Below are 26,556 nucleotides of genomic sequence, written 5' to 3'. Positions count from 1 at the left end.
GGAGTCTTTCAGTTTGAACCTCTTGTATAGTAGCAAGATTTGGGCGTCTGCTACATCTTTTGGGCCTACTACTTATTATCGGCCACATGATGTGGTTTGACCAGGTCGACGGACACAAACCGGTTGTCTTTTCTTCCAGCAAGGGGCGGCAGTAACACTGTTCTTGATCCATGGATTGCTATCACAGGTACTGGTTTTCTGTAAGAAAGCCCAAATTCCTTCTTATAGGCAATTTTTTCTCTGACCAGATCCCCAATCTTAGGAATCCAGACCGGTGTTGCTGGTACAGGTGGTTGTTGTTCAGTGGTGTGGGCTTTTGTATGGTGTTGCTTAGACTTCTTCTTGTTTCATTTAAGTCCTGCAAACCAGCCAAACGGTCTTTGATATCAAAGGGTTTTTGTTCTACCACTGAAGTATGACGATCGAGGTCTTCGACAATCATTCTAGTACCAAAAAGGATTTCATATGGAGTGATTCGACCCAGAGAATTTCTTGGCAGGTTATTAAGGCTACTTTGGACACTTATTAGATGTTTGACTCACCCGTCACCCGATCCTAATAGCTGTTATAGATTGCTTTATGTCCCGTTTTTTTCTCTCCACAACTGAATTTCCCTCAGGATGGAATGGACTAAAAAATCGCAATGCAATGCCCAATTTGGCCATGGCCTCTTTGTAAGCTTTGGAGCTAAACGCAGGACCCTGGTCGGAATGTAGCATGCCGATTGTGTATGTGCCGATAAAGACACATCCAAATGAATCTTGAGCAGGAATCCACTGCAACCATGATATATTTATAGCTGCCATCCCTCTGTAAGGGACCGCAGTGGTACAGGTAAACGCACGCTAATGGTTTATCTGAAATTAGAAGGGGTGTCTGCGCCGGGCGTTTCACTGTTGAAACTTTCGTTTTCTGGCAGATTTCACATTCCAAAACTTAGTTTCTGGTCTGTTTCCTCATGCGCGGCCACCAGTATCTCTGCTTTAGTAATGACACTGTGGCGGAAACTCCTTCATGTGCTGCTAAGATTAGTCCTAATCTATGTTCCATGTTTGGAATTACTCTATCCTCCACTCCAGGGATTCGAGCAAAAGGAACATTATTTGCATCAGTTATATAGGAGTACTTGAGTGGAAAGCCTTTCGGAAGTGTTTTACCACGGTTTTTTCCTTAGGCAGTGACAGCTTGCATTAATTCGCTGTCTATTTGTGTTTTTAAACGAGTAATTGCAGCTACGGAAGCCGTTTGCACAGCTGCCTTCGCGGCTTCATCAGCCAATGAATTCCCTTCAACGTGAACGCCATCACGCTGATGACTCAGTGTATGAATCACGTGAGTCTTTTGTAGTTCTTTCTGTAATAGAACTACTTGTTCCCAAAGCAATTTATGCTTGATTGTGCTACCCTTTTGCGTCTTTGAAACCGTTTTGAACCCAGTTGTGGAAGTATTCATTGTAAGACTGAACGCAGTAATACAAATCGCACACTATGAGTGTGGGGAATTCCCGATTGGTATTCTTAAGCACCATCTTGAAAGCCTGTAGTTCAGCTCGCTGAGCTGTACAGTCTTCTAGAGATTGAGTTTTTGTGACCATGGGTCGGAATTTACCATCGCCCCCGCGACCTTTAACAATCACGCACGCAGCACTATAAGCTTGGTTACCAATAATTGCGGGCTGTGCTGATCCGTCTGTATAGATTATACATCCGTACTGTTCCAGAGGCAGAATCTCAGTGGGCAGAGAACATTCTTGTTCATATTGGAGAAATTCTTGAGTTTTCAAGTAGGGGTAAAAAAAACGGATTCAACGTCTGTTGCAGCAAGAGAATTAACCCATTGTATCCATCTCGGATGTAAAGCTTTTGCATTTGGAATGCTTGCTTTTGTCACTGCCTCCAAGGCAGGTACAGGCGTAACGACCATTATGAGTTTTCCCTGTGCGAGGGCTCTCTCTCTTGCTACTGCAGTTTGAACCGCTGTCAGAATTTTTTCTGTTGAAGTGAATTTATTTCCAGCTTGTGTGTACAAGTGTGATTTAAGAGCTATTGGTACCTTTTTACCTTCAATAAAGGTTAGGTATGTGAATCCGCATCTCCCTGGGATGATTCGGATTACAAGGTTGCATACGTTGTTGTGTGTATGTAAATGTTTTGTTGCTAACATGTCTGTTTGCACTGAACACAAAATTTCTGTGTTTGTTTGTGTCCAATTAGTTTGTTTGAAATCAGGTTTGATTAATTCGTAGAGAGGTTTTACCCTTTCTGCGTAATTTAGAATGTAAGTTCTTTCGAAATTCAGGAAACCTAGAATCGACTGTAGGTTTTTCAGCGTTTTTCGAGGTTGGAGCAGCGCACACTTTTCTAAAAAGTTGGCTGCCAGGCTTTTGCCTTCACTTGAAAGTTTGTATCCTAAGAATAGGACGTTGAGGTGGGCAATTCTTGATTTTTTAAAATTGAATTTGTACCCTTCAGATGCGAAACCAAGTATTATGGTGTTCACTCCAGTGGCGGCTGGTAACATTTGAAAGTGGTGGGGCGTAAAGTGGTAATCAACCAGCATCGTAGCGAGCGAGCGTAGCGAGCAAGCCCGAACCCCCTAAGGAGGGTTCGGGGGGTATTCCCCCTAAGAAAATTTTGAAAAAATCGTGGAAAAATGGTGCATTTTCAAGCAAATTTGAGAAAGCAGGAAGGTTAATAGAGCAATTGTGAAAGTGCAGGTATTACATTATTAAAGAGATGTCATATAACATAGGTAGCTGATTATTCAGTATAACCACAGAGCTTCATAACAGGTAATAGTGCTGGAAAATTCAAATGCTTTAGACGGTGGACCAAAACATTGTTTATAGGATGTGGCCTTGCCCTAAAAATGGACCACACAATTACTACTGACATATAAACATAACTATAACAATTTACACTGCAGGCAAATTTAAATATTGTAAATCCAAAAGTGTTTCCACAATACAGTTGATGCGCATTCAAATTCCACTGACCAAAAAGTAACTGTTTACTAGACCATAAGAAGTCTTGGTCATAACACATTTTAATAATCAGAATTTTGTAGTGTAGAAAAAAGTTGCTTTCTGCGCACCTTAAATGACATAGAAAGCATTGTCAATGATAAAAGCTGAAAAATGTGCTGCTGCTGGCTAGTACTGTTTTTCTGATTTGAAAGTGCGTCATGGCTCGAAACATCTATCCCTGGGCAGTGCAGTGGGGCACCTCGAGGCGATTTCAGCCTGTTATCACTCTGCATGAGATAGCCTCCCTACCTATCCTGCCTTTGACACCATCTCCCATTAAGATCTTGATCAGAAGACTGTGGGAGTGTAGTCTCAAAGACCAAGTTTTAAAATGGCTTATCAGTTATTTGTCTAATCGAACAACTACACTGCAAATAGACGAGACTCTAGCCAGTACTCGGCCTGTTACAAGAGGTGTGCCTCAAGGCTCTACTCTCAACCCCTCGCTTTTTAACGTTTATATGGCCCCCCCTGGCCAAACTTATCAGGGCATACGGTTTCGACGTGTTATCATATGCGGATGACACGCAAATACTGGTCACCCTCGGCCCTGATGTAAACGACACCAAAAAGCGTTTTAAAAAGTGCTTGATAGAGGTAAAAAACTGGATGAGCTTAAATCATCTCCAGCTGAACGGCACCAAATCTGAAATTATGATATTTGGGCGAGCAAGCCTACACTGGACCCATGACTGGTGGCCCCAGGAAATGGGGGAGTGTCCCGTCCCAAAGGAATCAGTCCGCAACCTAGGATTCCGCATGGATAACAAACTATCCACGAAGGACCATGTAAATCAAACCGTAGGCACCTGCTTTGGAATCATGCGGAGTCTACGTAAGGTCTTCAAATGGATACCAGCAGAAGCACGCAGAACCTTGGTTCAGGGCCTTATACTAAATAGGCTAGACTATGGTAACTCTCTCCTCCTTGCTATAAATGAGTGCCACATTAGGAAATTGCAAGTTGTACAAAATACAGCTGCTCGCCTGATTCTGGGTTCACCCAGACGATCCCCCTCCCTGCCATGCCTAAATAGCCTACACTGGCTCCCTGTTAAAAAAAGAGCCATCTTTAAAACCATGTGTCTGGTTCATAAACACATGTACGGCCCAGGACCAAAATATTGGAATCAAAAACTAACATGGTACCAGCCTCGTCGACAACTGAGATCAAGTTCCAAGTCGCAGCTTACGCCGCTCAGAGTTCTAACTGCTAGAAACGGCGGACGTGCCTTTTCCTTTATGGCACCATCCCTATGGAACAAACTCCCCTTAAACATACGTACAACTACTGAACTCATGAGTTTCCGAAAAAAATTGAAAACTTGACTCTTCAGTTAAATTTCCATTTCTAGGCTCATCCACTTCTTTCTAGGAATGTCCGCATGCGCCATGAGACTCCCTCGGGATGTGATATGTTGCGCAATACAAATATCCAGACTAGACTATCCTCCCCAATCCCCTCCACCGAGATAGAGGACAGATACGGCAAAGCCTTCTGAGACACCAACAGGCCACATCAATACTCTATGATGCTAATAAATGAAGAGCCCCCTTTATAAGAACATTCACGAGATGTTTATCATGGCAGACTTCTCACAAGAAACGAACGTATTAGCAATACATTCTCAGCCTTAAGTCCACAACTGAGAAAATCGGACATTTAATTCGCTTGTGCCAGCAACAAGAACGCATGTCACCCATACAGCAAAATGAATGAGAATTCAATCCACTGAACCCAATGAAGGAATGGGTCAGACTAGACTTTTGGACTGCCAAGGAATGACCACAGAACAGCGAGAATCCTAAGCATAATGTTAGAGAGCAATCTAAAACCCTGCTTTACTGTACATACTAATGTACCGGCCTCCAGTGAATACTCTCATCATAGGAAATATACCAAAGATTAGAAACTATTGCATAAATAATGTACACTTAACATACCAGGAGTAATTGAATCAAACAATAAATGGAGGGCAGCCACTGGTAACAGTTAGAGATCTAAAATTGGTGGGTTGGTTGTATATGGCACTCCACTCACGACTCACCTACTCATAGAGCTTAAAATAATTGTTACAGAAGTTAGGATGCCCTTTTTTTTGCCGTTTTACACAGAGCGAACTCGACCAGCAGGTATCAGACTCAGAGAGCTTTACATGAGCACCAGTTGCATTACAGACGGACAGGTTCATATTTTTTTTTAGGTAGAGGGAGATTAAGCGATTTGCCCAGAATCACAAAAATTGTTTGAGACTGTTGACAGACTCGAAGATGGTTCGCCAGCTGCCAAGTCGGCCGCTCTAGCCCTTAAACCACATGATTGCAAGGCAGTAGTGGCAGCACACTGGGGAAAAGGGTGACGACACGCCACATGGCTAGAAGTCAGCAGTGGTTGAAATTAGAACATACATCGAGCACAGACCTCCCTGGGCCGAGAAGTGCTGAGGAAGCGGTTAGTGAATCACTAAGTGAAAGCACCCAAGGATGCCAGTGTTTCGTACGTACAATGAGACCTGGTCGTGCAAACAGCTTAACTGGCAGTGTTTGAACCTTGATTAATGGAAGTGTCTGCGCTCCTAAATGGGAAACCAATGAAAAAGAAGCATTGGCAAATCCATTAGATGTGGCTTTCACTGCAGCTTCCACCCATCAAGACATTCATCCGTCCATCCATGTACTTAATCACTAATGATCCATAAACTCAGTCACTCTCATGCATCTATTCATCCTCCGGACTCATTCTTGCATTCACTCACTCACCCATCCACAATAAATGCAGACATTCACAATTCATTTAAGAGTGCCTTGATGCTGTGCTGCTACTTTGTGAGGACTGGTTAGAGTGCTGTTGAGAGTGTCGCGTGGTAATCTGTGAGGGGCGTGAGAGGGCTCCCAGAAGTTTGAGAGGGTAGTCGGTAGTGTGTGACTGACTGCCAGTCTCTGGGGATTGTGACTGTTTTTCCATTATTGTGCTACAGCAAGTCTGAGAGTGCGAGAACACTACTCTGAACAGCGGTAGAGTGCGGTTGGTAATCTGAGACTTGTCATTCAAGGACAGCGTTGCTATCAGAAACTAGCGTGTGTTGATGTAAATTGGCATGTAGAAATATGCAGACAATGCCAGTAGATTAGGAGAGGGTTTATTGTAAATTGAGTGGATACATAAATGACCCCACCAGGAGAAGAAGTAGTTAGATGCTCAGCCCCGGTCTGTCAGACTCACCCGCCCTCCAGGGAACCCACATTATTGGGTAACTTGACTAGCAGGCTACCTCCTAGCCTAGGGCTACTCCTTGCACCCTAACCTCCTGTGCTTCTCAGCACGTGCCTACTCCACTCTCCCCTATGATGACCAACCAACACCCACCCACCAGGAGATGGTCAGAGAGCGGGAATCCCTGGAAAGCCTGACAGCAGTTCCTACACAACATCAGAGGAGAAGCAGCTCCCCTTGTGATGTTTTAGGATCCTCCTGTGGCAGCTGTGATTCCCGTTGCACCTTTCACAACACTCCCAAACCTTGGCAGCCATTTTGTGGATCACCAGTAAAAATGCCACACCCTCCCAGCCACAGCACAAACCAATGAAGACCCAGAGGCCGGTAGTGAGGAGCAGCACGACAGTGCCCCCTCCCCCCCCAACAAAACCACCAGGAGATGAGTGTTTCTGTGCAGTGGCAAAATGCAAAATGATTCCCTCAGCAGAATGCAGGGTCCACTGAGACTCCCATGTCTCTAAGATATGCTTAGGCCTTGGGATGATCTATTTCTTCCTGAAGGGGATTCCTGCACAGCAGAGTCTGCAGGGCGGGCCTGTGTTTTGCCTCTGTTTCCATGTGATGGTGGATGCAAATTAGTGTATATCCTATTCCTTGGTGAGTCGTGAGGGTCTGGGACAAAAGACGGCACCCTATTGAGAGTGCACTGCATCAGCTTAGTAGGATGCTCTTATCTGAGACACTCTGAACAAGTGTACAAGCACAGTGGAGGGGGTACCTATACACAGCATCATTGCCACTTATTGCTGAGTGGCCCGAGTCCAGTGTGCTCCCTATATATAACTTTATTAACTAAGTCTGAGAACACAGGGCTTTACTTGTAAATTTAAACATTTTCCCGGCCAAACGACTTTTATGCTGCAGGTGACAGTCACTATGCTCAAGTAAACAAGCACCAGATCATAAAAAGACATCAATACATCAGAGATGCGTCATGATCTGTTTAGGGTCCTACAAACGAACACTCAGAAGAATTCCTGCAAACTAAAGCCTCCAAGATCGACATTCATTATAATAGACTTGACTAAACACATCCGGTATGGCTTCGGGTGAAAAAAACAACCACCAAAAGCAAACATCACTCCTCGACCTTGAGCTCCCTAGACAGCCTGAATTACATTCATGCGATTTATTGACTGCAATGACCCAGAACCTCTAAGCAGCATTTGTTTTGGTCCTGATCTTCCATGATACATGGGGCAGATATAGTTCCCTTTTGCATTAGATTTAATTTATTTTCTCATATGTAAGCTAGCAGCTTTCTATCACTACAAACATCACTGCTGTATTTACAAAGGCATTTATAGGCACCTTTTATTAATACAAATAAGTTAGTAATCTTGTTTTTAAATGTTTGAGTCTCCTACATGCTATGGATGGCAATGGCAAATATACTTCCGATTGCTGAATATATCAGCACAAGACAGGCATCGGCAGGTTTATGCTTTACAGTGCTGGAAGTTGAAATGCCAACGATACTAGTACGTGGCAAAAGATGGAGTGCTGAAACGTTTCGCCCCTCGACCCCAGTTAAGAGGTCTGAGTTTAATCATTCTTTTACTCACCACAGCACCAGAGGCTTGAATCCAATGTGTCACAGTGAGCAACTAGACAGCTGCATCGTAGCCACCTCCATAATTAAAAAGTACAGCAGCATTGGGCACCTCAGGGTATTATCAGAGGTTAATATACACAGACTGAGCAGGCTAACAGCGACCTCCATGATTGAGGCCTGTTCTGTTGCAGCCATCGGATATTCATTAGCCGAGGTCAGACCGTCAGGAGCTTGTGAGAGTTTTATCACTAGATAGAAGGGGGTGCATTTGGAATGGGAACGTGTACTTTAAAGACAAGCTTGTCGACACTAACCAGAACGACGGCGACCATTTCCCTCTCAGTCCTGCCACCCAGGGAGAGCACCAGTCCGGAACTACAGAAAAGAGTTAGGGCCAGGGGTCAGAGAAAAGATGCCGCTGCAGCCTGCAAGTACTGTCAGATCTCCCACCGCAAGCGAAGCAAGGCGTGTTGAGGCCGGGGCAAGGGGTCAGGGTCAAAAGAACAACCAGTATTGCTGGGCAGCCAACTGCCTATTTATCGACGATATTTTCCCACTTTATAAAGAATCTAAAAGAAAAGCATGAAATTAGCATACCCAGGCAGGCCAGTGCAGTGCAATATAATTCCGTCCGTCTGTAGGCACACTGGCACAACAAGTCACGACGAGTCACTGGAGTCACGCGCTTTCTGACTGACTCAACTACTTTCACTATCACTTTTTTTTGTTGTTGCAGTGGCAGGGTGCGCCACGCGCGGTGACGTGACTGCAGCTTACAGAAATGGCCAATCACCTCGACATGGTTTGATATAGCCATATGTGATTGGCCATACTGAGCTGAGCAGCCAACACCCACGCGCGGCACCATCCCTGCTGTACCAGTGTGTCAGTCACCCAATCCTGGCGCAGCCTCAACAGTGCCACTGCGCCAGGATTGGCCTCGAGCAGGATAAAATCTGCCCCTAATGAGATCGGGGCTCGGGTCCCTGCCTGTGTCTCAGTGCATAGGGGGGGTGGGGGGGAAGGTCTTATACATGTACGCATGCGCAGGCAAGTCTAAAATCTGATGACTCCTGGCTGTCACATGCGCAGGCAGTGTCACCCCGCTGCAGCTGCTAGTGCTTACGCTACGGCTATACTCGGTGCTCTGGCTGCCACCTGTGCTGTGTGCTGTCACTCACTCTGCTGCAGCCCCGCCCCCCACGGCCCACTTCCTAAGCAATCCCCGATGCTCTCTGGCTTGTCCCGGGCCAGGAGCGCCGAATCAGTGCGCTGTGATTTACTTAAAAAAAAGTGTTTAAAAATGTACTTGGTATAATGCATGTCACAGTGACGGTCGTCCATGGCTAGTGGGGCAACGCCCCAACGCCCCCCATGGACGCACTGCCACTGGTTCACTCTGTTCAAGTGCCTGTCCAAATCATCGTCTGTAAGATAGATGTCATCAACATATGTCTGCGCCGGGCGTTTCACTGTTGAAACTTTCGTTTTCTGGCAGATTTCACGTTCCAAAACTTAGTTTCTGGTCTGTTTCCTCATGCGCGGCCACCAGTATCTCTGCTTTAGTAATGACACTGTGGCGGAAACTCCTTCATGTGCTGCTAAGATTAGTCCTAATCTATGTTCCATGTTTGGAATTACTCTATCCTCCACTCCAGGGATTCGAGCAAAAGGAACATTATTTGCATCAGTTATATAGGAGTACTTGAGTGGAAAGCCTTTCGGAAGTGTTTTACCACGGTTTTTTCCTTAGGCAGTGACAGCTTGCATTAATTCGCTGTCTATTTGTGTTTTTGAACGAGTAATTGCAGCTACGGAAGCCGTTTGCACAGCTGCCTTCGCGGCTTCATCAGCCAATGAATTCCCTTCAACGTGAACGCCATCACGCTGATGACTCAGTGTATGAATCACGTGAGTCTTTTGTAGTTCTTTCTGTAATAGAACTACTTGTTCCCAAAGCAATTTATGCTTGATTGTGCTACCCTTTTGCGTCTTTGAAACCGTTTTGAACCCAGTTGTGGAAGTATTCATTGTAAGACTGAACGCAGTAATACAAATCGCACACTATGAGTGTGGGGAATTCCCGATTGGTATTCTCAAGCACCATCTTGAAAGCCTGTAGTTCAGCTCGCTGAGCTGTACAGTCTTCTAGAGATTGAGTTTTTGTGACCATGGGTCGGAATTTACCATCGCCCCAGCGACCTTTAACAATCACGCACGCAGCACTATAAGCTTGGTTACCAATAATTGCGGGCTGTGCTGATCCGTCTGTATAGATTATACATCCGTACTGTTCCAGAGGCAGAATCTCAGTGGGCAGAGAACATTCTTGTTCATATTGGAGAAATTCTTGAGTTTTCAAGTAGGGGTAAAAAAAACGGATTCAACGTCTGTTGCAGCAAGAGAATTAACCCATTGTATCCATCTCGGATGTAAAGCTTTTGCATTTGGAATGCTTGCTTTTGTCACTGCCTCCAAGGCAGGTACAGGCGTAACGACCATTATGAGTTTTCCCTGTGCGAGGGCTCTCTCTCTTGCTACTGCAGTTTGAACCGCTGTCAGAATTTTTTCTGTTGAAGTGAATTTCTTTCCAGCTTGTGTGTACAAGTGTGATTTAAGAGCTATTGGTACCTTTTTACCTTCAATAAAGGTTAGGTATGTGAATCCGCATCTCCCTGGGATGATTCGGATTACAAGGTTGCATACGTTGTTGTGTGTATGTAAATGTTTTGTTGCTAACATGTCTGTTTGCACTGAACACAAAATTTCTGTGTTTGTTTGTGTCCAATTAGTTTGTTTGAAATCAGGTTTGATTAATTCGTAGAGAGGTTTTACCCTTTCTGCGTAATTTAGAATGTAAGTTCTTTCGAAATTCAGGAAACCTAGAATCGACTGTAGGTTTTTCAGCGTTTTTCGAGGTTGGAGCAGCGCACACTTTTCTAAAAAGTTGGCTGCCAGGCTTTTGCCTTCACTTGAAAGTTTGTATCCTAAGAATAGGACGTTGAGGTGGGCAATTCTTGATTTTTTAAAATTGAATTTGTACCCTTCAGATGCGAAACCAAGTATTATGGTGTTCACTCTGTTCAAGTGCCTGTCCAAATCATCGTCTGTAAGATAGATGTCATCAACATATGACAATGCCTCGTCATCATACATTTGTAGTAACTTTGTTACTTTGTCTGAAAATAATCCTGGAATATTCTTGAATCCCTGGAGGAGACGACAAAAGGGTTGGTGTGTCCCCATAATTGAGAAAGCGGTCAAATACCTGCTTTCAGGTGCGATATTTTGACAGAAGAAACCGTTTGAAATATCTAATGTGGTTTTATATTTTTTGCGCCCAATGTTATTCATTAGTGCTGCACTGTGTGCATTTTGTACTGCAAAGTTTTGCAACAAAAGTTTAAATGTCTGTAATCCAAAACTAGACGATATGTGTCGTCTGGTTTGGAGACAGGATTGTTCATGGACGAGGTGCATGTTTCAATCACCCCTTGGTATTCAAGTTGATCTAAGATCTCCCTGACCTGTTTTTTAGCTTCTTGCTTAACTGGATACTGCATATGAGCAGTAGGTTTTTTTTTTTAACTGAATCTTATGGTGAGGAGAGTCCTCATCCCATATGATTTTTATATAATGCTGGAGCCTGGGCCACAGCCCATTTTCTGGCATAGATGTATTTTTTATGAATAGGAATATGATTGGAGAAGGCAGGCATAATGATTTCTTCGCCATGTGGGCACTCCCTGACAAATTCTGGTGGCCAGTCTTGTTCAGCCAGAAGGATGTCATAACTCTTGGATAGTTTTTCCCAAAAGAGTGCTCTTATTTTTCTAGTTATGTCCCCCTCTATCTGGAGTGTTCCTTCGTATAACTTATAGGGTACGCTAACCCTGGTATCTGTAGTTTCACCTGAATGTATTCATTCAGATCCACTGTCTCCAGATGATCCTGCGAGCTATGGTGACCTCTGCTGCACTGTCCAGCATTGTCTGGGCCCATTCCCCGTTCTTGAGTTGTGTCCTCAATATCCTCGGCATGTCTAATTTCTAGACTTGCTACCTTCTTTTGGAGAATTGAGTTTTCTTAATTTTTGGAACGTGTTGATCGTCTTTGGACTTCACGCGTTCTTCCTTGTGTTCTGATCGTCCTCTTCTTTCGGATTTCTGCGAGGAATTCTGAAAGGTACGAGAGGAACATGTATCAGTATCTTGATATCTATCAGGTTTTCTCAAATTATGCATATTTCTTAGGTTATATCTCTTTTCAGAGTGCTCCTTTTGAGGAGACCTACCTCTGGATTGAGAACGCTTCTCTTTAGGAAGTGTCTGTTTAGTTTTTTCCCACTTCTTTTTAGGAGTAGGCAGTGTGTTTTTAATAAAAACTTTTGCAGGATTTTCTGTTAGTTCGGGCTTTACAGGTTTCCCTTCCAAACTATCTCTTCCTAGTTCTTCATAGGAATTTTTTATTATGCTGGCCAGTTTGTGTGGTTGCTCAGTTATATCAAGTTCTTTTAGTTTTTGGCGGATTGCCACTGATGCTGCTTCACCTTTAATATTACCTAATATTATAGCTGAGACCTGTTTGAAATCCTTCAGTAATTTCATACCGAGATTTAAAGCAGGTCCTGCCCCGTATTCATTTTGAATCTGTTTCAGGACGTCTGGTATTACCGCCATGGACGGAACACCATGTGCTTTTGTGTAGATTGCAGCAAAGACTGTCCCCCAAGTGTCACAGCCCTCCACGTGTGGTGCAATCCCCATTGGTAAACAGATTGTTAGAATCCTGTGTTTCTCATGAGGTGTACTATCGGGAAATACTGCCTCTATCTGAGTAATTTTTTGGGCTAACCAGAAAGGAATTTGTTCCCTTTTTGTGGGTAAGTTACCAATGACTGTTTGTATAGTCTGTGGTGTAATTTTGTTTATGTTCCCCTGATGAGGGGTGTGCTGTGGAAGTCTTATAGCAGGTTGGACCATCAGAGTCTGCATGACATATTGTACCAATTGTCTATGTTTTTTAATTAATTGCTTTAGCTGAGCTAACAGTTCTGGACCTGTCATTTTTTCAATGTCAGGATGTGGTGTATTGGAGTATTTTACGGGAAAAACGGGTCTCTGTGAAAAGCACGACTGAGTTACTCTAGTATCTAGCGTTAAATTAGTGCCTTACCAAACGTTGGGCGCCATGTAGTGTAGTTCCTATATTCCCAATAGGCTCTGCGCATTGGAATAATATATCCTATAGATGTGACGTAGGAGTGGTTTCTACTAGGTCTCTATTGAATATATTAGACTTAATTGTGAGTGCCAGCTAGCTCAGAGGTCACTAGAAACTTTCTCGATTAGTTTCTGACAACCGCATTAACATGACAATTTTGTTTCCCCATGATAAAACTGATCTTCAGAGTCATGGAAACAATAAATAGATATTTCACTCAGTCAATCGTGCATGCTTTGTTTCACCAAAGGTGCAGAGAAATATAGAGACGGGCGTTTTCAATAAAAAGTATTTATTGAACAGTATTCTTTCTCGTGCAGAAGAAATGAACTGCTACAATTGTAATAATGGCTGTAAAGTATAATGCGTACAGCAAGAAGAGTATTGTAAAATAATACTGTAAAAGCATGGTATGGTTTCTAAACCATAAAATACATACATAAATAATAAAAAGTTAAAAAGTACTCAACTGGTGCTTCTAAAATATGCCTACACCGATGTACCTAAGTATAGTACGAGGGAAGAAGTAAGTGAGGTGTAGCATAAATCTAGTATTCTTTTGCCAAGAATCTATCCAAGATTTCTAATAGGGTCTAATCAGCTCTGTACCTTGGTTTTAAATTAAGGAGATCTGGTATCTCTCTGTCGATTTCCCAACACCCCGCAAGGGGAGCTTGGAAACACTGGAGCTGGATTTATCGGCAATAGAAAAGACAGCGTCTCTCAGTGCGTCTGCTGGAGGGCTGGCTTCCTTCGGCACTTGCTGCAGCAGGATGCGTCGGTCAAGTAGATAGTTGAACTGCTCCAAACCACTGTGTGTTTGATAAGGCAAGTGTGGCCATATTTATACCTTGAAGGTGCAGAGTTTGACGTAAAGGTGGACATAATAACGTCATCAAAGATTCTCAGTTCTTTGAAAACTCCATGAGTTCTTGGACAAATCAATATTCAAGCAAGGGGAAGTCCCTAACTGCTGAAGCTGAGTTTTCCAAGAAATCGTTGTGGATTTTCGGAACTAGTGGAAGTAGCCATGCCGTATTTGGTCTGCATGAGCTATGTCTAAATATGTTATGATTTCTTTGCCTATATAAGGATATGGTGATTTATACCTATATACGGGCATGAATTGAGAAAGTTATACTAGGGTAAAATGCTATACAACAGAGGCATCTTCACAATGGAACAAGGCCAGAGAGCTAAGGATGTGAATCAGGGCCAGACTGGCTACCGGGCGGTTGTGTGTGCTGCCGAGCTGGGGGCTGATTTCGTTGATGTGGACCTGCATGTGCTGAACAAAATTCGTTTTGCTTTATTTATTTCAAAACGCACACAGGTCCCCATCAACGAAATCAGCCCTCACTGCAGAGAAATTAGCCCCCAGCTCTGCAGCACACAGAAACGCCAGGTAGCCAGTCCGGCCCTGATGTGAATTATCAGCCTACAATATTTGAGTGAGCCCATTTCCCAACATAAGTATAATTGGCGACTGTTCCAGAGCTTCGAGTCTTGAGTGAAGAGGGATGGTCCTCAAATGCACCTCGAATATGAATGGAACTCTTTTTAGCATGTATAGAACAGATGTCTGGTTTCCTCCATGAATAAAAGGCTACAGGCCTTTGATATTGTTGGGGAAATTATTGTAGCTCCATCGTTTTATATAAAATGTCACTCTCCCGTCTTCCTGGTGGTAATCAACAGGGTCAGACTGGCCTGTAGGGCAACCTGGCAGTGCCTGAAGGGCTGGCCTGACAGGTCCTTGTATGAGCCAGTATTTTGGCTGCTTTATGGACCTATTTAATTGTCTGTTGGGTCATTTTGTACTGTACATTTCTCGGACGTTACCACAAACATTACCTGCAGCAACCACAAATATTCAGTCTCCCATACCTTGCAAAACATCTACAAAGCATGTCTATAGAAGTTCAAAACTGCTTCGATTTGCAAATCTGCACCACTTTTTTAGCTATCTGATTTGCTAATGTGGGGAACTTTTATTTTGGTGTCAGGGCCTATTTTCTGTTCCAATAGGACCCCGTTTGTTAATATGAAATAGCAATCGGTGCTTAATTTGATCTGGTGGTTGCAGGTAGGACCCCCGCACGCATTTTTGAGGACTTGGATTTAATTTTTCATTACCAGGCTTTGATCCAAGACATGTAGGAGAGATGCAGAAAAGAGGCAAAGTAGGAGGAAGAGAATGATGGAAAAACAGTGGCAAAGGAAAAGAGCAGGGATAAAAATAAGCTTTTATGAATGAGATAAAGGGGAAGCGAGGGCATAGTTGGTGGTGGATGAAAATGCAAGAGGTGGGATCAAGAGTAGTCATACACACAACAGAGGTGAAGAGGGTCCGAGGGACAGTTTAATGACCTAACAATGCTACTATCCCTAGGAACAGTTAAACCAACAAAGAATAGCAAGAGGTCAATTCATATGCAAACCTGGCTAATTACTATGTAAAGGAGAAGTCAAACTAATAATGTCAATCAATCAATCAATCAAGACACTTGTATAGCGCGCTACACACCCGGGAGGGTCTCAAGGCGCTTGGGGGAGAGGGTCCGCTACTGCTCGAACAGCCAGGTCTTGAGTTGTTTCCTGAAGGCGAGATGGTCTTGGGTCAGTCGGAGGTGGATGGGGAGGGAGTTCCATGTCTCGGCCGCCAGGTAGGAGAAGGATCTGCCTCCGGCGGTGGCTCTTCGGATGCGTGGTACGGCGGCGAGGGTGAGGCTGGTGGATCGAAGCTGGCGGGTGGGCGTGTAGAAGGTCAGTCGGTCATTGAGGTACTTGGGGCCCAGGTCATGGAGAGACTTGTGTGCATTGGTGAGGAGCCTGAACGCGATCCTCTTGTTGATGGGGAGCCAGTGCAGGTCCCTCAGGTGGCCGGAGATGTGGCTACGACGGGGGATGTTCAGGATGAGTCGGGCGGAGGCATTCTGGATGCGTTGGAGTTTCCTCTGTAGCTTGGCTGTGGTTCTGGCGTAGAGGGAGTTTCCGTAGTCAAGTCGGTTGGTGATGAGTGCCTGGGTGACCGTCTTCCTGGTTTCGGTCGGGATCCAGCGGAAGATCTTGCGGAGCATGCGTAGGGTGTTGAAGCACGATGAGGAGACGGCGTTGACTTGTCTGGTCATCGAGAGGGAAGAGGCCAGGATGAAGCCCAGGTTGCGTGCGTGGTCTGTTGGTTTGGGAGCGGTGCCCAGGGTGGGAGGCCACCAGGAGTCGTCCCAGGCGGAGGGCGATGGTCCCAGGATGAGAACTTCCGTCTTGTCCGAGTACAGTTTTAGGCGGCTGTTCTTCATCCACTCTGCGACGTCTTTCATTCCTTCGTGTAGGCTGGTTCTGGCGGTGTCGGGGTCCCTGGTGAGAGAGAGGATCAGCTGGGTGTTGTCGATGATGTTGAGGTTGTGTTGGCGTGCGATGGCTGCGAGCGGTTTTATGTAGACGTTGAAGAGGGTTGGGCTGAGTGATGATCCTTGTGGTACGCCACAGATGACTTCGGTGGCCTCTGAGCAAAACAGGGGAGGCGAACTCTCTGTGTTCTCCCATCGAGGAACGAGATGATCCACTCCAGTGCCTTCTCTTGGATGCCGGTGTTGCTGAGGCGTTGAACTAGGGTGTGGTGGCAGACCGTGTCGAACGCTGCGGAGAGGTCCAGGAGGATGAGTGCTGCTGTTTCCCCGTTGTCGAGCAGGGCTCGGATGTCGTCGGTGGCTGCGATCAGTGCGGTCTCGGTGCTGTGGTTGGCTCTGAAACCGGATTGCGAGGGGTCGAGGGATCCGTTCGTCTCGAGGAAGGCGGTCAGCTGTCTGCTGTGTGCTGTCAAAGTCACGCTAAGGGTCTCCCTTTCCTGTGAAAAGATTCCCATCAGTCACCACTCGGATTCGCCCTTCATCATCTGGGATCCTTCACACCTGACGGTAGAGTAGTATACCCACTGCGGACTGGCAGATGTTAAAGCCAAGACCTACATGTGGGACCCAGTGATATAAATTTGAATTGTGTGTTCGAGGATGACTGAAAGCAGTGCTCTAAAAGTGAAATAAAAAGTGATACGTGAATGTGAAATAACAATAAAATTGGGTAGAGAAGAAAAAAGGAATTTTAATGTGTTTTTCTTCACTCCCAAAATAATTAAAAAGTGCGTAGTGGTTTAAACAAATAACCACTAATGAGAGTGAAAGGTCGACATGTTTCTGCAGACTAACTAGATCCAGCTGGTATCTTGCTGCTTCCTCTGGACCATTAACGCTACTGCTTTGTGAAAGTTTATTAAAAAGGTAAAATATCACCTGAAATTCAGTGACAAAATCCTTCTCCTGACTTCATAGTTCAACAGGATGTCAATCCATTCCCAAAACGATAAAACATAGAAAAAAGCATAATGCATACAATTAAATATAGATTACTGTTGTAGAACAAATCTTTCATATAGACAGTGATCTTTTTAATGACTATTGGGTTGTATCTTTAATTCTTATATAGATCACATTAGTCTACAACACATCAAGTGTGGATGCTCACTTACCCATGTGGCAGGAGAGAAAAGCCTCACCTCACCTGGCTGCAGCGCAGGTAAAATGGAGCACCGCTCTATATAGCGAAAGTAGATAAAAAGGAGGTTTAGGACACCCAGAAGTGTCATTACATTCATCCCACAACTATCACGCATTCAACCATTTCAAATTGTGCCAAAGATTGTATCAAGGCATCATTCCAACTCATGTATCAGGTAGAGGAATATTCATGATGTATCCACTAATCGCACATTCATTTAAATGGCAATAGATTTCAAACAGGCGTTTGTGTATTCTGCCACTTACTCGTTCCAATGACCTTGCTTAGATAAATGAATACGCACTGGTTTGCATTAATTTCATGTCGATGCTACTGACCAGCTCGTATTATTTAGACCTTTGAACCTCCATGCATGGACTAAATACGCAACGGAAGCGGAAACTATAGTTTTAATGAATGTACATCATGTGGCATCTCCGTCATCATATTTCCCAAATTATACGTTAAGAACCCAGAAATTTGTATGCGCCACACAAGGAAATTACCATGGATACTGCAAAGCACCCATTACCAGTATCGTTATCCTTGACGGTTAGTAAACCGGCTTCAAAGTCAATAGCCGGCTGTTGCAAGGGAGCCCCATGTTTTGCCATAACGAGTAAAAGTTCAATTGCACACCCGCTTTGAGCGCTTTGTACCACAACGAGTGAAATTCAATAGATAATGCAAAGCACCCATTACCAGTATCGTTATCCTTGACGGTTAGTAAACCGGCTTCAAAGTCAATAGCCGGCTATTGCAAGGGAGTCGAGCATGGCTCCGTATTTTGCCATAACGAGTAAAAGTTCAATTGCACACCCGCTTTGAGCGCTTTGTACCACAACAAGTGAAATTCAATAAAGGACTCGCTTTGAGTGCTTACCTGACCGTCGGTACCCCGGGCGTCCCTGTGGGCTGTAGTGGGAGGTATCGACGTGGCGCGCACTTCCGCATTACCTACACGATCATCGGACGTGAGCATGACGTCAACGGCGTGCGACTTAGGAGGAATCATGGGTAATGTAGTTCTTAATCTAGCGCTGTCCATTATAATGCACAACGAGTACATATAAAGTGCATTACTATTACTTTGATGTCATTATTCCATCATGTTGTCTAAATATCAAGATCATGCAAGTATATTAACCTCTTGAACAGGGTAATTGAATCGATGTTAAAAATTATTTATTTATCGATGTCGCAATTGGCATATCAATTAAAAGGAGCCAAGGTTGATATAGTGCCTAAGCCTCCAAAAATCCATTTCATGCACAAAAAGTCCACATTAAGTGCATTTCACTGAGTGTATTACTAACATCTTGGTGAATCTCCTACTTGAAAACAATGACGCGGTCATGTAGACATATTAACCCTATCATAAGTGGAGTCAAACAGATCGATGTATTCACTGGTTGTACCACTAGTTATCAGTGGTATCACCTTTTTGAACCGTCTACCATCAAAACAAAGCTGCACTTCTTATGCAGGAAAATAGAGAGTATAGGTGCTTTATTTCATGCCTACCTACGCCAGACAACAACCGCACTGCACCAGTGTATCAAGTCTGTGCAACATGTAGCAAACGCGGCGATGGAACACCCATTAGTGCACCTCAACTCCTAGCTATACTTATCAAGAGTTGAAGTATCCAACACCAATGATGGATCTCATCGTGGGCGGAAAACTACCACACTTAGACTACAACTACAGCCGCGGGACTCACAGTCAAAGAGTGTTTTCAATAACTGAAAGCAAACCTGCTAGAGTGACATCCATGGGATGTCCTCATTCAACCCAATTCTATCTGTCTTAAGTTTATGGACCCATCTCTGTTCTTTTTTAAACAGAAAATTACTGACATCAGTCACATGGGATGGGATCAATGGTTGTTCAATAACAGTCCATTTTAGGTCTGTGGGTGAATGTCCAACCTCAATAAAGTGGTTGGTGAGTCTCGTCCCTTGTTTGGAGCATCTAATTGAGCTCTTGTGCTCTGAAATCCTCACTTTCGCTTTACGCGTGGTCATCCCTGCATATTTCTTATTGCAAGGGCACGTAATAAGGTAGATCAAGTTTTGGCTATTACTGTTTGTAAAGCGTCGTTGTTCCCAAGGACGATCAGTGCCAATGTCAATGTGTGTGGATTTAGATGTTTGAGGGCAGGCTGCGCAGTTGCCGCAAGGATGGTGACCAATAACTGCAGGCATATCCCACAATGTCCCTATAGTGCGTGGAATGTTGCTTTTGGGTCTGGTGTGGACAAGCTGGTCCTTCATATTCCGTCCTCGCTGGAAAGCGAACAAAGGGGGTGGTAGGTTGTCAGTGTCAGTCCCAGTATTAAGAATGGCCCAGTGTTTTTTAACAATTCTTTGGATTTGGTTAGACTGGGTACTGAAGGTGTTGACACAAGTAATCCTTTTCTGCTCTGGTTTTGGAGGCAGTAATTCCAGTAGGCCCTCCCTGTTGTTGTTAGAGGCTCGTTTTTTAGAGGACCTAATTAACTGTTTGGGATACTTTTTTTCAATCAATTGTTTTTCAAGAGTCTGAGCGTGTGCCTCAAATGCAGGTTTTGTAGAGCATTTACGTTGAATGCGGAGGAATTGCCCATAAGGCAAATTGTCACGAAGAGCTTTCGGATGAAAGCTTTCGTAACTCAGTAATGAATTTCTGGCTGTTGGTTTACGATAGATTTCGGTTTGTAAACCAATGGGTGTCGAGGTAACCAACAGATCCAAAAAGGACAGCTGTTGTTTGCTGAACTCAATAGTAAATTTCAAAAACCGGTTTCTCTTGTTCAACCACTCGTGAAAGTTCTTAAGATCATCAACTGATCCCCGCCACACCACCAGGATGTCATCTATGTAACGTTTCCATAGATGCACACATCCCAAAAAGGGGTTGATTTTGTTGAGCACCTGTTCTTGCTCAAACCTGTGTACGTACAGATTAGCGAGACTAGGGGCAAAAACGCTGCCCATGCTAGTCCCGCTAATCTGCAAGTAGACAGTCTCCTCGAACTTAAAAAAGTTTTCGGTCATGGCCAAAGTGGCCAGTGTCATGATCAGTCTCACAGGAGTGATGGAGTTCAGATCTCTGGCTTCCAAAAGACTCTCTACCACTTCTAAGGTTTCAGTCTGGGGTATGGAGGTGTACAAACTTTCCACATCGAAGGAAACCAGAAGATCTTGTGCTATGTCAAAGTCGACATCCGGTAAAATCCTAAGCACATCTTTTGTATCTTTTAGATAGGTTGGCATCTCTTGTACCATCGGTTGTAGAAAGCAATCCACGAAGGTGGATAAGGGTTCCAGCAGTGATCCTATGCCCGATATTATGGGGCGCCCAGGAGGTGGTCCATGGGGCTTGTGTATTTTTTGGCAATACATAAAAGAATGGCATCACTGGGTTAGTCACACATAGATATTGTGCCTCTTTGGCCGTAAGCCATCCTTCCGCTAATGCCTCCTCTACAATAGTGCCAATAATAGTTGTCAGTCTTGGTGTAGGATCACTTGTTAGTTTCTGATAAGCTTTCTTGTCATTCAATTGACGTAAGCATTCCTCACGATAAGTGCTCGAGTCCTGAAGAACTATAGCTCCACCCTTATCTGCGGGTTTGACTGTCATAGATGTATTTCTCGCCAAACCCTTCAAAGCCTCTTGTTCCTTTTTGTTTAGATTGATAAAAGGTTTGTGACGTTGTTGGAATAATATCTGTAAGTCATGATCCACTGCCTCCTCGAAAGCCATAACTTTCGCCGGAAGGCCTATAGTGGTGGGGTTGAATGTAGAAGGTTTCTTTAGGCCAGTGTTTTGATCATTAGTAGCACCGTCTCTTTGTCCCTCTTTCTCAGAGAACAAGTAATGTAACCGGATTTTTCTGAAGAACTTGTTCATCTCGATATTGGTGAGGAAAGGGTCAGCAATATTAGTGTTAACAAACCAGAGTCCTCTATTCAGTACTTGTTCTTCAATCTCAGTCATAGTGTGGGAGCTCAGATTGATTACGAGGGAGGTCCCACTGATGTCCCTGGTTGTTCTTGGGGTCGAGCCGCCTTTCCGCCCATTTTTATTAAAGGGCACAGGAGTATAAGTATCACTAGTGTAGGGGTTTACTTTTTCCATGGAGAATTTCGCAAGATCTTTTTTGAATTTTTCAAGTTTAGTGAACAAGATCGAATCTCCAAACTCTTTACTGGCTTTGTTACCCTCATCTGATTTTTAGTAAACGCCTTTGTTGTAATAGTCGTTTTTATCTGGCCTTCCAGTACCTGGATCACTACTAAGATCTTTTCATGCCGCTTTTTTGGCTGTTTTGATAATAAGTACCATCCAGTCCCGGGTACATTTCCACGCGATAAGCGACCAATCGCGCAGGAAATCTTTATCGTCCAGAAACAGACGCGGGGCATTAGTTACAATTAACCCACTAGGGGCACGATTGCCATGTAGGTATTCTGCCATGTAATTCCATGCACTCAGATCCTAGCCTGACTCTTTTTCAGCAGTAGAATTTTTGCCCAACATTCATCGTTGTTGGCCTGGGCCGATAGTAACATGTCGAGGATGCTAGGGTTTTCAGATAGAATTGACTGGATTTCTGCTTCGTCAAACGCCAAACCTAAATTGGTGGCCATAGTAAGAAATAGTTTAGCAAGACTACTGTGTTCAAAATGAACCAAACCTCACAGGTCTCACAACACCCTTTTCATCAAACCAAGATCCTAACTAGGACAAGGAAATTAAAAGGACCAGCAGCTAACAGCTGCACAAGAGCATACACACAACAGAGGGGAAGAGGGTCCGAGGGACAGTTTAACGACCTAGCAATGCTACTATCCCTATGAACAGTTAAACCAACAAAGAATAGCAAGAGGTCAATTCATATGCAAACCTGGCTAATTACTATGTAAAGGAGAAGTCAAACTAATAATGTGTGCTGTCAAAGTCACGCTAAGGGTCTCCCTTTCAAACATCTAAATCCACACACATTGACATTGGCACTGATCGTCCTTGGGAACAACGATGCTTTACAAACTGTAATAGCCAAAACCTGATCTACCTTATTACGTGCCCTTGCCATAAGAAATATGTAGGGATGACCACGCGTAAAGCTAAAGTGAGGATTTCAGAGCACAAGATCTCAATTAGATGCTCCAAACAAGCGACGAGACTCACCAACCACTTTATTGAGGTTGGACATTCACCCACAGACCTAAAATGGACTGTTATAGAGCAACCATTGATCCCATCCCATGTGACTGATGTCAGTAATTTTCTGTTTAAAAAAGAACAGAGATGGGTCCATAAACTTAAGACAGATAGAATTGGGTTGAATGAGGACATCCCATGGATGTCACTCTAGCAGGTTTGCTTTCAGTTATTGAAAACACTCGTTGACTGTGAGTCCCGCGGCTGTAGTTGTAGTCTAAGCGTGGTAGTTTTCCGCCCACAATGAGATCCATCATTGGTGTTGGATACTTCAACTCTTGATAAGTATAGCTAGGAGTTGAGGTGCACTAATGGGTGTTCCATCGCCGCGTTTGCTACATGTTGCACAGACTTGATACACTGGTGCAGTGCGGTTGTTGTCTGGCGTAGGTAGGCATGAAATAAAGCGCCTATACTCTCTATTTTCCTGCATAAGAACTGCAGCTTTGTTTTTATGGTAGACGGTCCAAAAAGGTGATACCACTGATAACTAGTGGTACAACCAGTGAATACATCGATCTGTTTGACTCCCCGTATGATAGGGTTAATATGTCTACATGACCGCGTCATTGTTTTCAAGTAAGAGATTCACCAAGATGTTAGTAATACACTCAGTGAAATGCACTTAATGTGGACTTTTTGTGCATGAAATGGATTTTTGGAGCCCTAGGCACTATATCAACCTTGGTTCCTTTTAATTGATATGCCAATTGCGACATCGATAAATAAATAATTATTAACATCGATTCAATTACCCTGTTCAAGAGGTTAATATACTTGCATGATCTTGATATTAAGACGACATGATGGAATAATGACATCAAAGTAATAGTAATGCACTTTATATGTACTCGTTTTGCATTATAATGGACGGCCCTAGATTAAGAACTACATTACCCATGATTCCTCCTAAGTCGCACGCCGTTGACGTCATGCTCACGTCCAATGATCGTGTAGATAATGCAGAAGTGCGCGCCGCGTCGGTACCTCCCACGACAGCCCAGAGGGACGCCCGGGGTACCGACGGTCAGGTAAGCACTCAAAGCGGGTCCTTTATTGAATTTCACTCGTTGTGGTACAAAGCGCTCAAAGCGGGTGTGCAATTGAACTTTTACTCGTTATGGCAAAATACGGAGCCGTGCTCGGCTCTCTTGCAATAGCCGGCTATTGACTTTGAAGCCGGTTTACTAACCGTCAAGGATAACGATACTGGTAATGGGTGCTTTGCAGTATCTATTGAATTTCACTCGTTGTGGTACAAAGCGCTCAAAGCGGGTGTGCAATTGAACTTTTACTCCTTATGGAAAAACATGGAGCCGTGCTCGGCTCCCTTGCAACAGCCGGCTATTGACTTTGAAGCCGGTTTACTAACTGTCAAGGATAACGGTACTGGTAATGGGTGCTTTGCAGTATCTATGGTAATTTCCTTGTGTGGCGCATACCAATTTCTGGGTTCTCTACGTATAATCTGTGAAATATGTTGACGGAGATGCCACATGATGTACATTCATTAAAACTATAGTTTCCGCTTCCGTTGTGTATTTAGTCCACGCATGGCGGTTCAAAGGTCTAAATAATACGAGCTGGTCAGTAGCAGCGACATGAAATTAATGCAAACCAGTGCGTATTCATTTATCTAAGCAAGGTCATTGGAACGAGTAAGTGGCAGAATACACAAACGTCTGTTTGAAATCTATTGCCATTTAAATGAATGTGTGATTAGTGGCTACATCATACACCTGATACATGAGTTGGAATGATGCCTTGACACAATCTTTGGCACAATTTGAAATGGTTGAATGCGTGATAGTTGTGGGATGAATGTAATGACACTTCTGGGTGTCCTAAACCTCCTTTTTATCTACTTTCGCTATATAGAGCGGTGCTCCATTTTACCTGTGCTGCAGCCAGGTGAGGTGGGGCTTTTCTCTCCTGCCACATGGGTAAGTGAGCATCCACACTTGATGTGTTGTAGACTAATGTGATCTATATATGAATTAAAGATACAACCCATTAGTCATTAAAAAGATCACTGTCTATATGAAAGATTGGTTCTACAACAGTAATCTATATTAAATTATATGCATTATGCTTTTTTCTATGTTTTATCGTTTTGGGAATGGATTGACATCCTGTTGAACTATGAAGTCAGGAGAAGGATTTTGTCACTGAATTTCAGGTGATATTTTACCTTTTTAATAAACTTTCACGAAGCAGTAGCGTTAATTGTCCAGAGGAAGCAGCAAGATACCAGCTGGATCTAGTTAGTCAGCAGAAACATGTCGACCTTTCACTCTCATTAGTGGTTATTTGTTTAGACCACTACGCACTTTTCAATTATTTTGGGACTGAAGAAAAACACATTAAAATTCCTTTTTTCTTCTCTACCCAATTTTATTGTTATTTCATATCCACGTATCACTTTTTATTTCACTTTTAGAGCACTGCTTTCAGTCATCTTTGAACACACAATTCAAATTTATATCACTGGGTCCCACATGTAAGTCTTGGCTTTAACATCTGCCAGTCCGCAGTGGGTATTCTACTCTACCTTCAGGTGCGAAGGATCCCAGATGATGAAGGGCGGATCCGAGCGGTGACTGATGGGAATCTTCACAGGAAAGGGAGACCCTTATTGTGACTTTGACAGCACACATTATTAGTTTGACTTCTCCTTTACATAGTAATTAGCCAGTTTTGCATATGAATTGACCTCTTGCTATTCTTTGTTGATCAAGAGTAGTCAGCCTTGGTATTCAACGTCATTGGTTAGCGCCAGCCGGGGCTTCTGAGAAAAATATTTTGGGCCCTGGTGCTTATTCTTTTTCAAATTAAGCACTGAAATCATAATTAAATCTATTAAGTGATGAACCCCTACATTTTCTGTGTTGCGGGATATGCAGAAGTATTTGTTTTAATATGTTTGATCCTGATGGGGCACGCCTTTCCATCCCCATGGCTGTTGCCACCTTCAAAATGTAATCTCACTTATTTGTATCCAAACTGAACAGGTGTCAGGAAACTCCAAACAACATTTTATCTACCAGACCCCCCATTATTTTGCTGCATGGATAGTACATTTTACAGCAAAATGTAAAACAAACCTGAGATCCCATACCAAAAGATTTGCAGTACCTTTGCAGCAGGCAGAACATGTGACAGTCACAAAAAATGCCAGTCCTTGGTCTGTCACTGCTGAAAACTTCAACAAGTTGCAGATCATGACCTGTCAGATTGTCCATCATCACTGTGCCTCGGAGAAGGGTATCTGATGTCAGAGTGAGCACACCTAAATTTAAAAACTCTGCTCTCGCTTGCATCCGACAACCAATATCCCAAAGGTGCACAGGCAGCAAGGGGCGAATGGAGTGGCGGAGATACAGGAGACTTAGGAGCATAATGGGGCTGCTGGGGGAGCGGTGTTTCCAGGGGCAGCTCCTCCGTAATGGCGGAGAAGTGTCGCCCCAAGGGTCAAAGCCAGCATATGAAAAATGTTATAATAATAACACAATTTAATTATCATTTTATTTTTCACTACGAGCCAGGTCCACCGAGGTTAGGGCGGGACCATCCTCAATGGAGAGCAGGAGTGGTGGGCACTGTAAGTGCGCATGCCGGCTTGTTTGGCCATCTTAGGACGTCCAATGATGCAGCAGCCGGGCGCGGCAGTAGCAGGTAAGTGCATTTTTATTATTATCCCCCCCGCATTGT

Source organism: Lissotriton vulgaris, chromosome 9, assembly GCF_964263255.1.
Source record: "Lissotriton vulgaris chromosome 9, aLisVul1.2, whole genome shotgun sequence".
Classification (NCBI taxonomy): Eukaryota; Metazoa; Chordata; class Amphibia; order Caudata; family Salamandridae; genus Lissotriton; species Lissotriton vulgaris.
Note: the sequence above shows the minus strand (reverse complement) of the source record.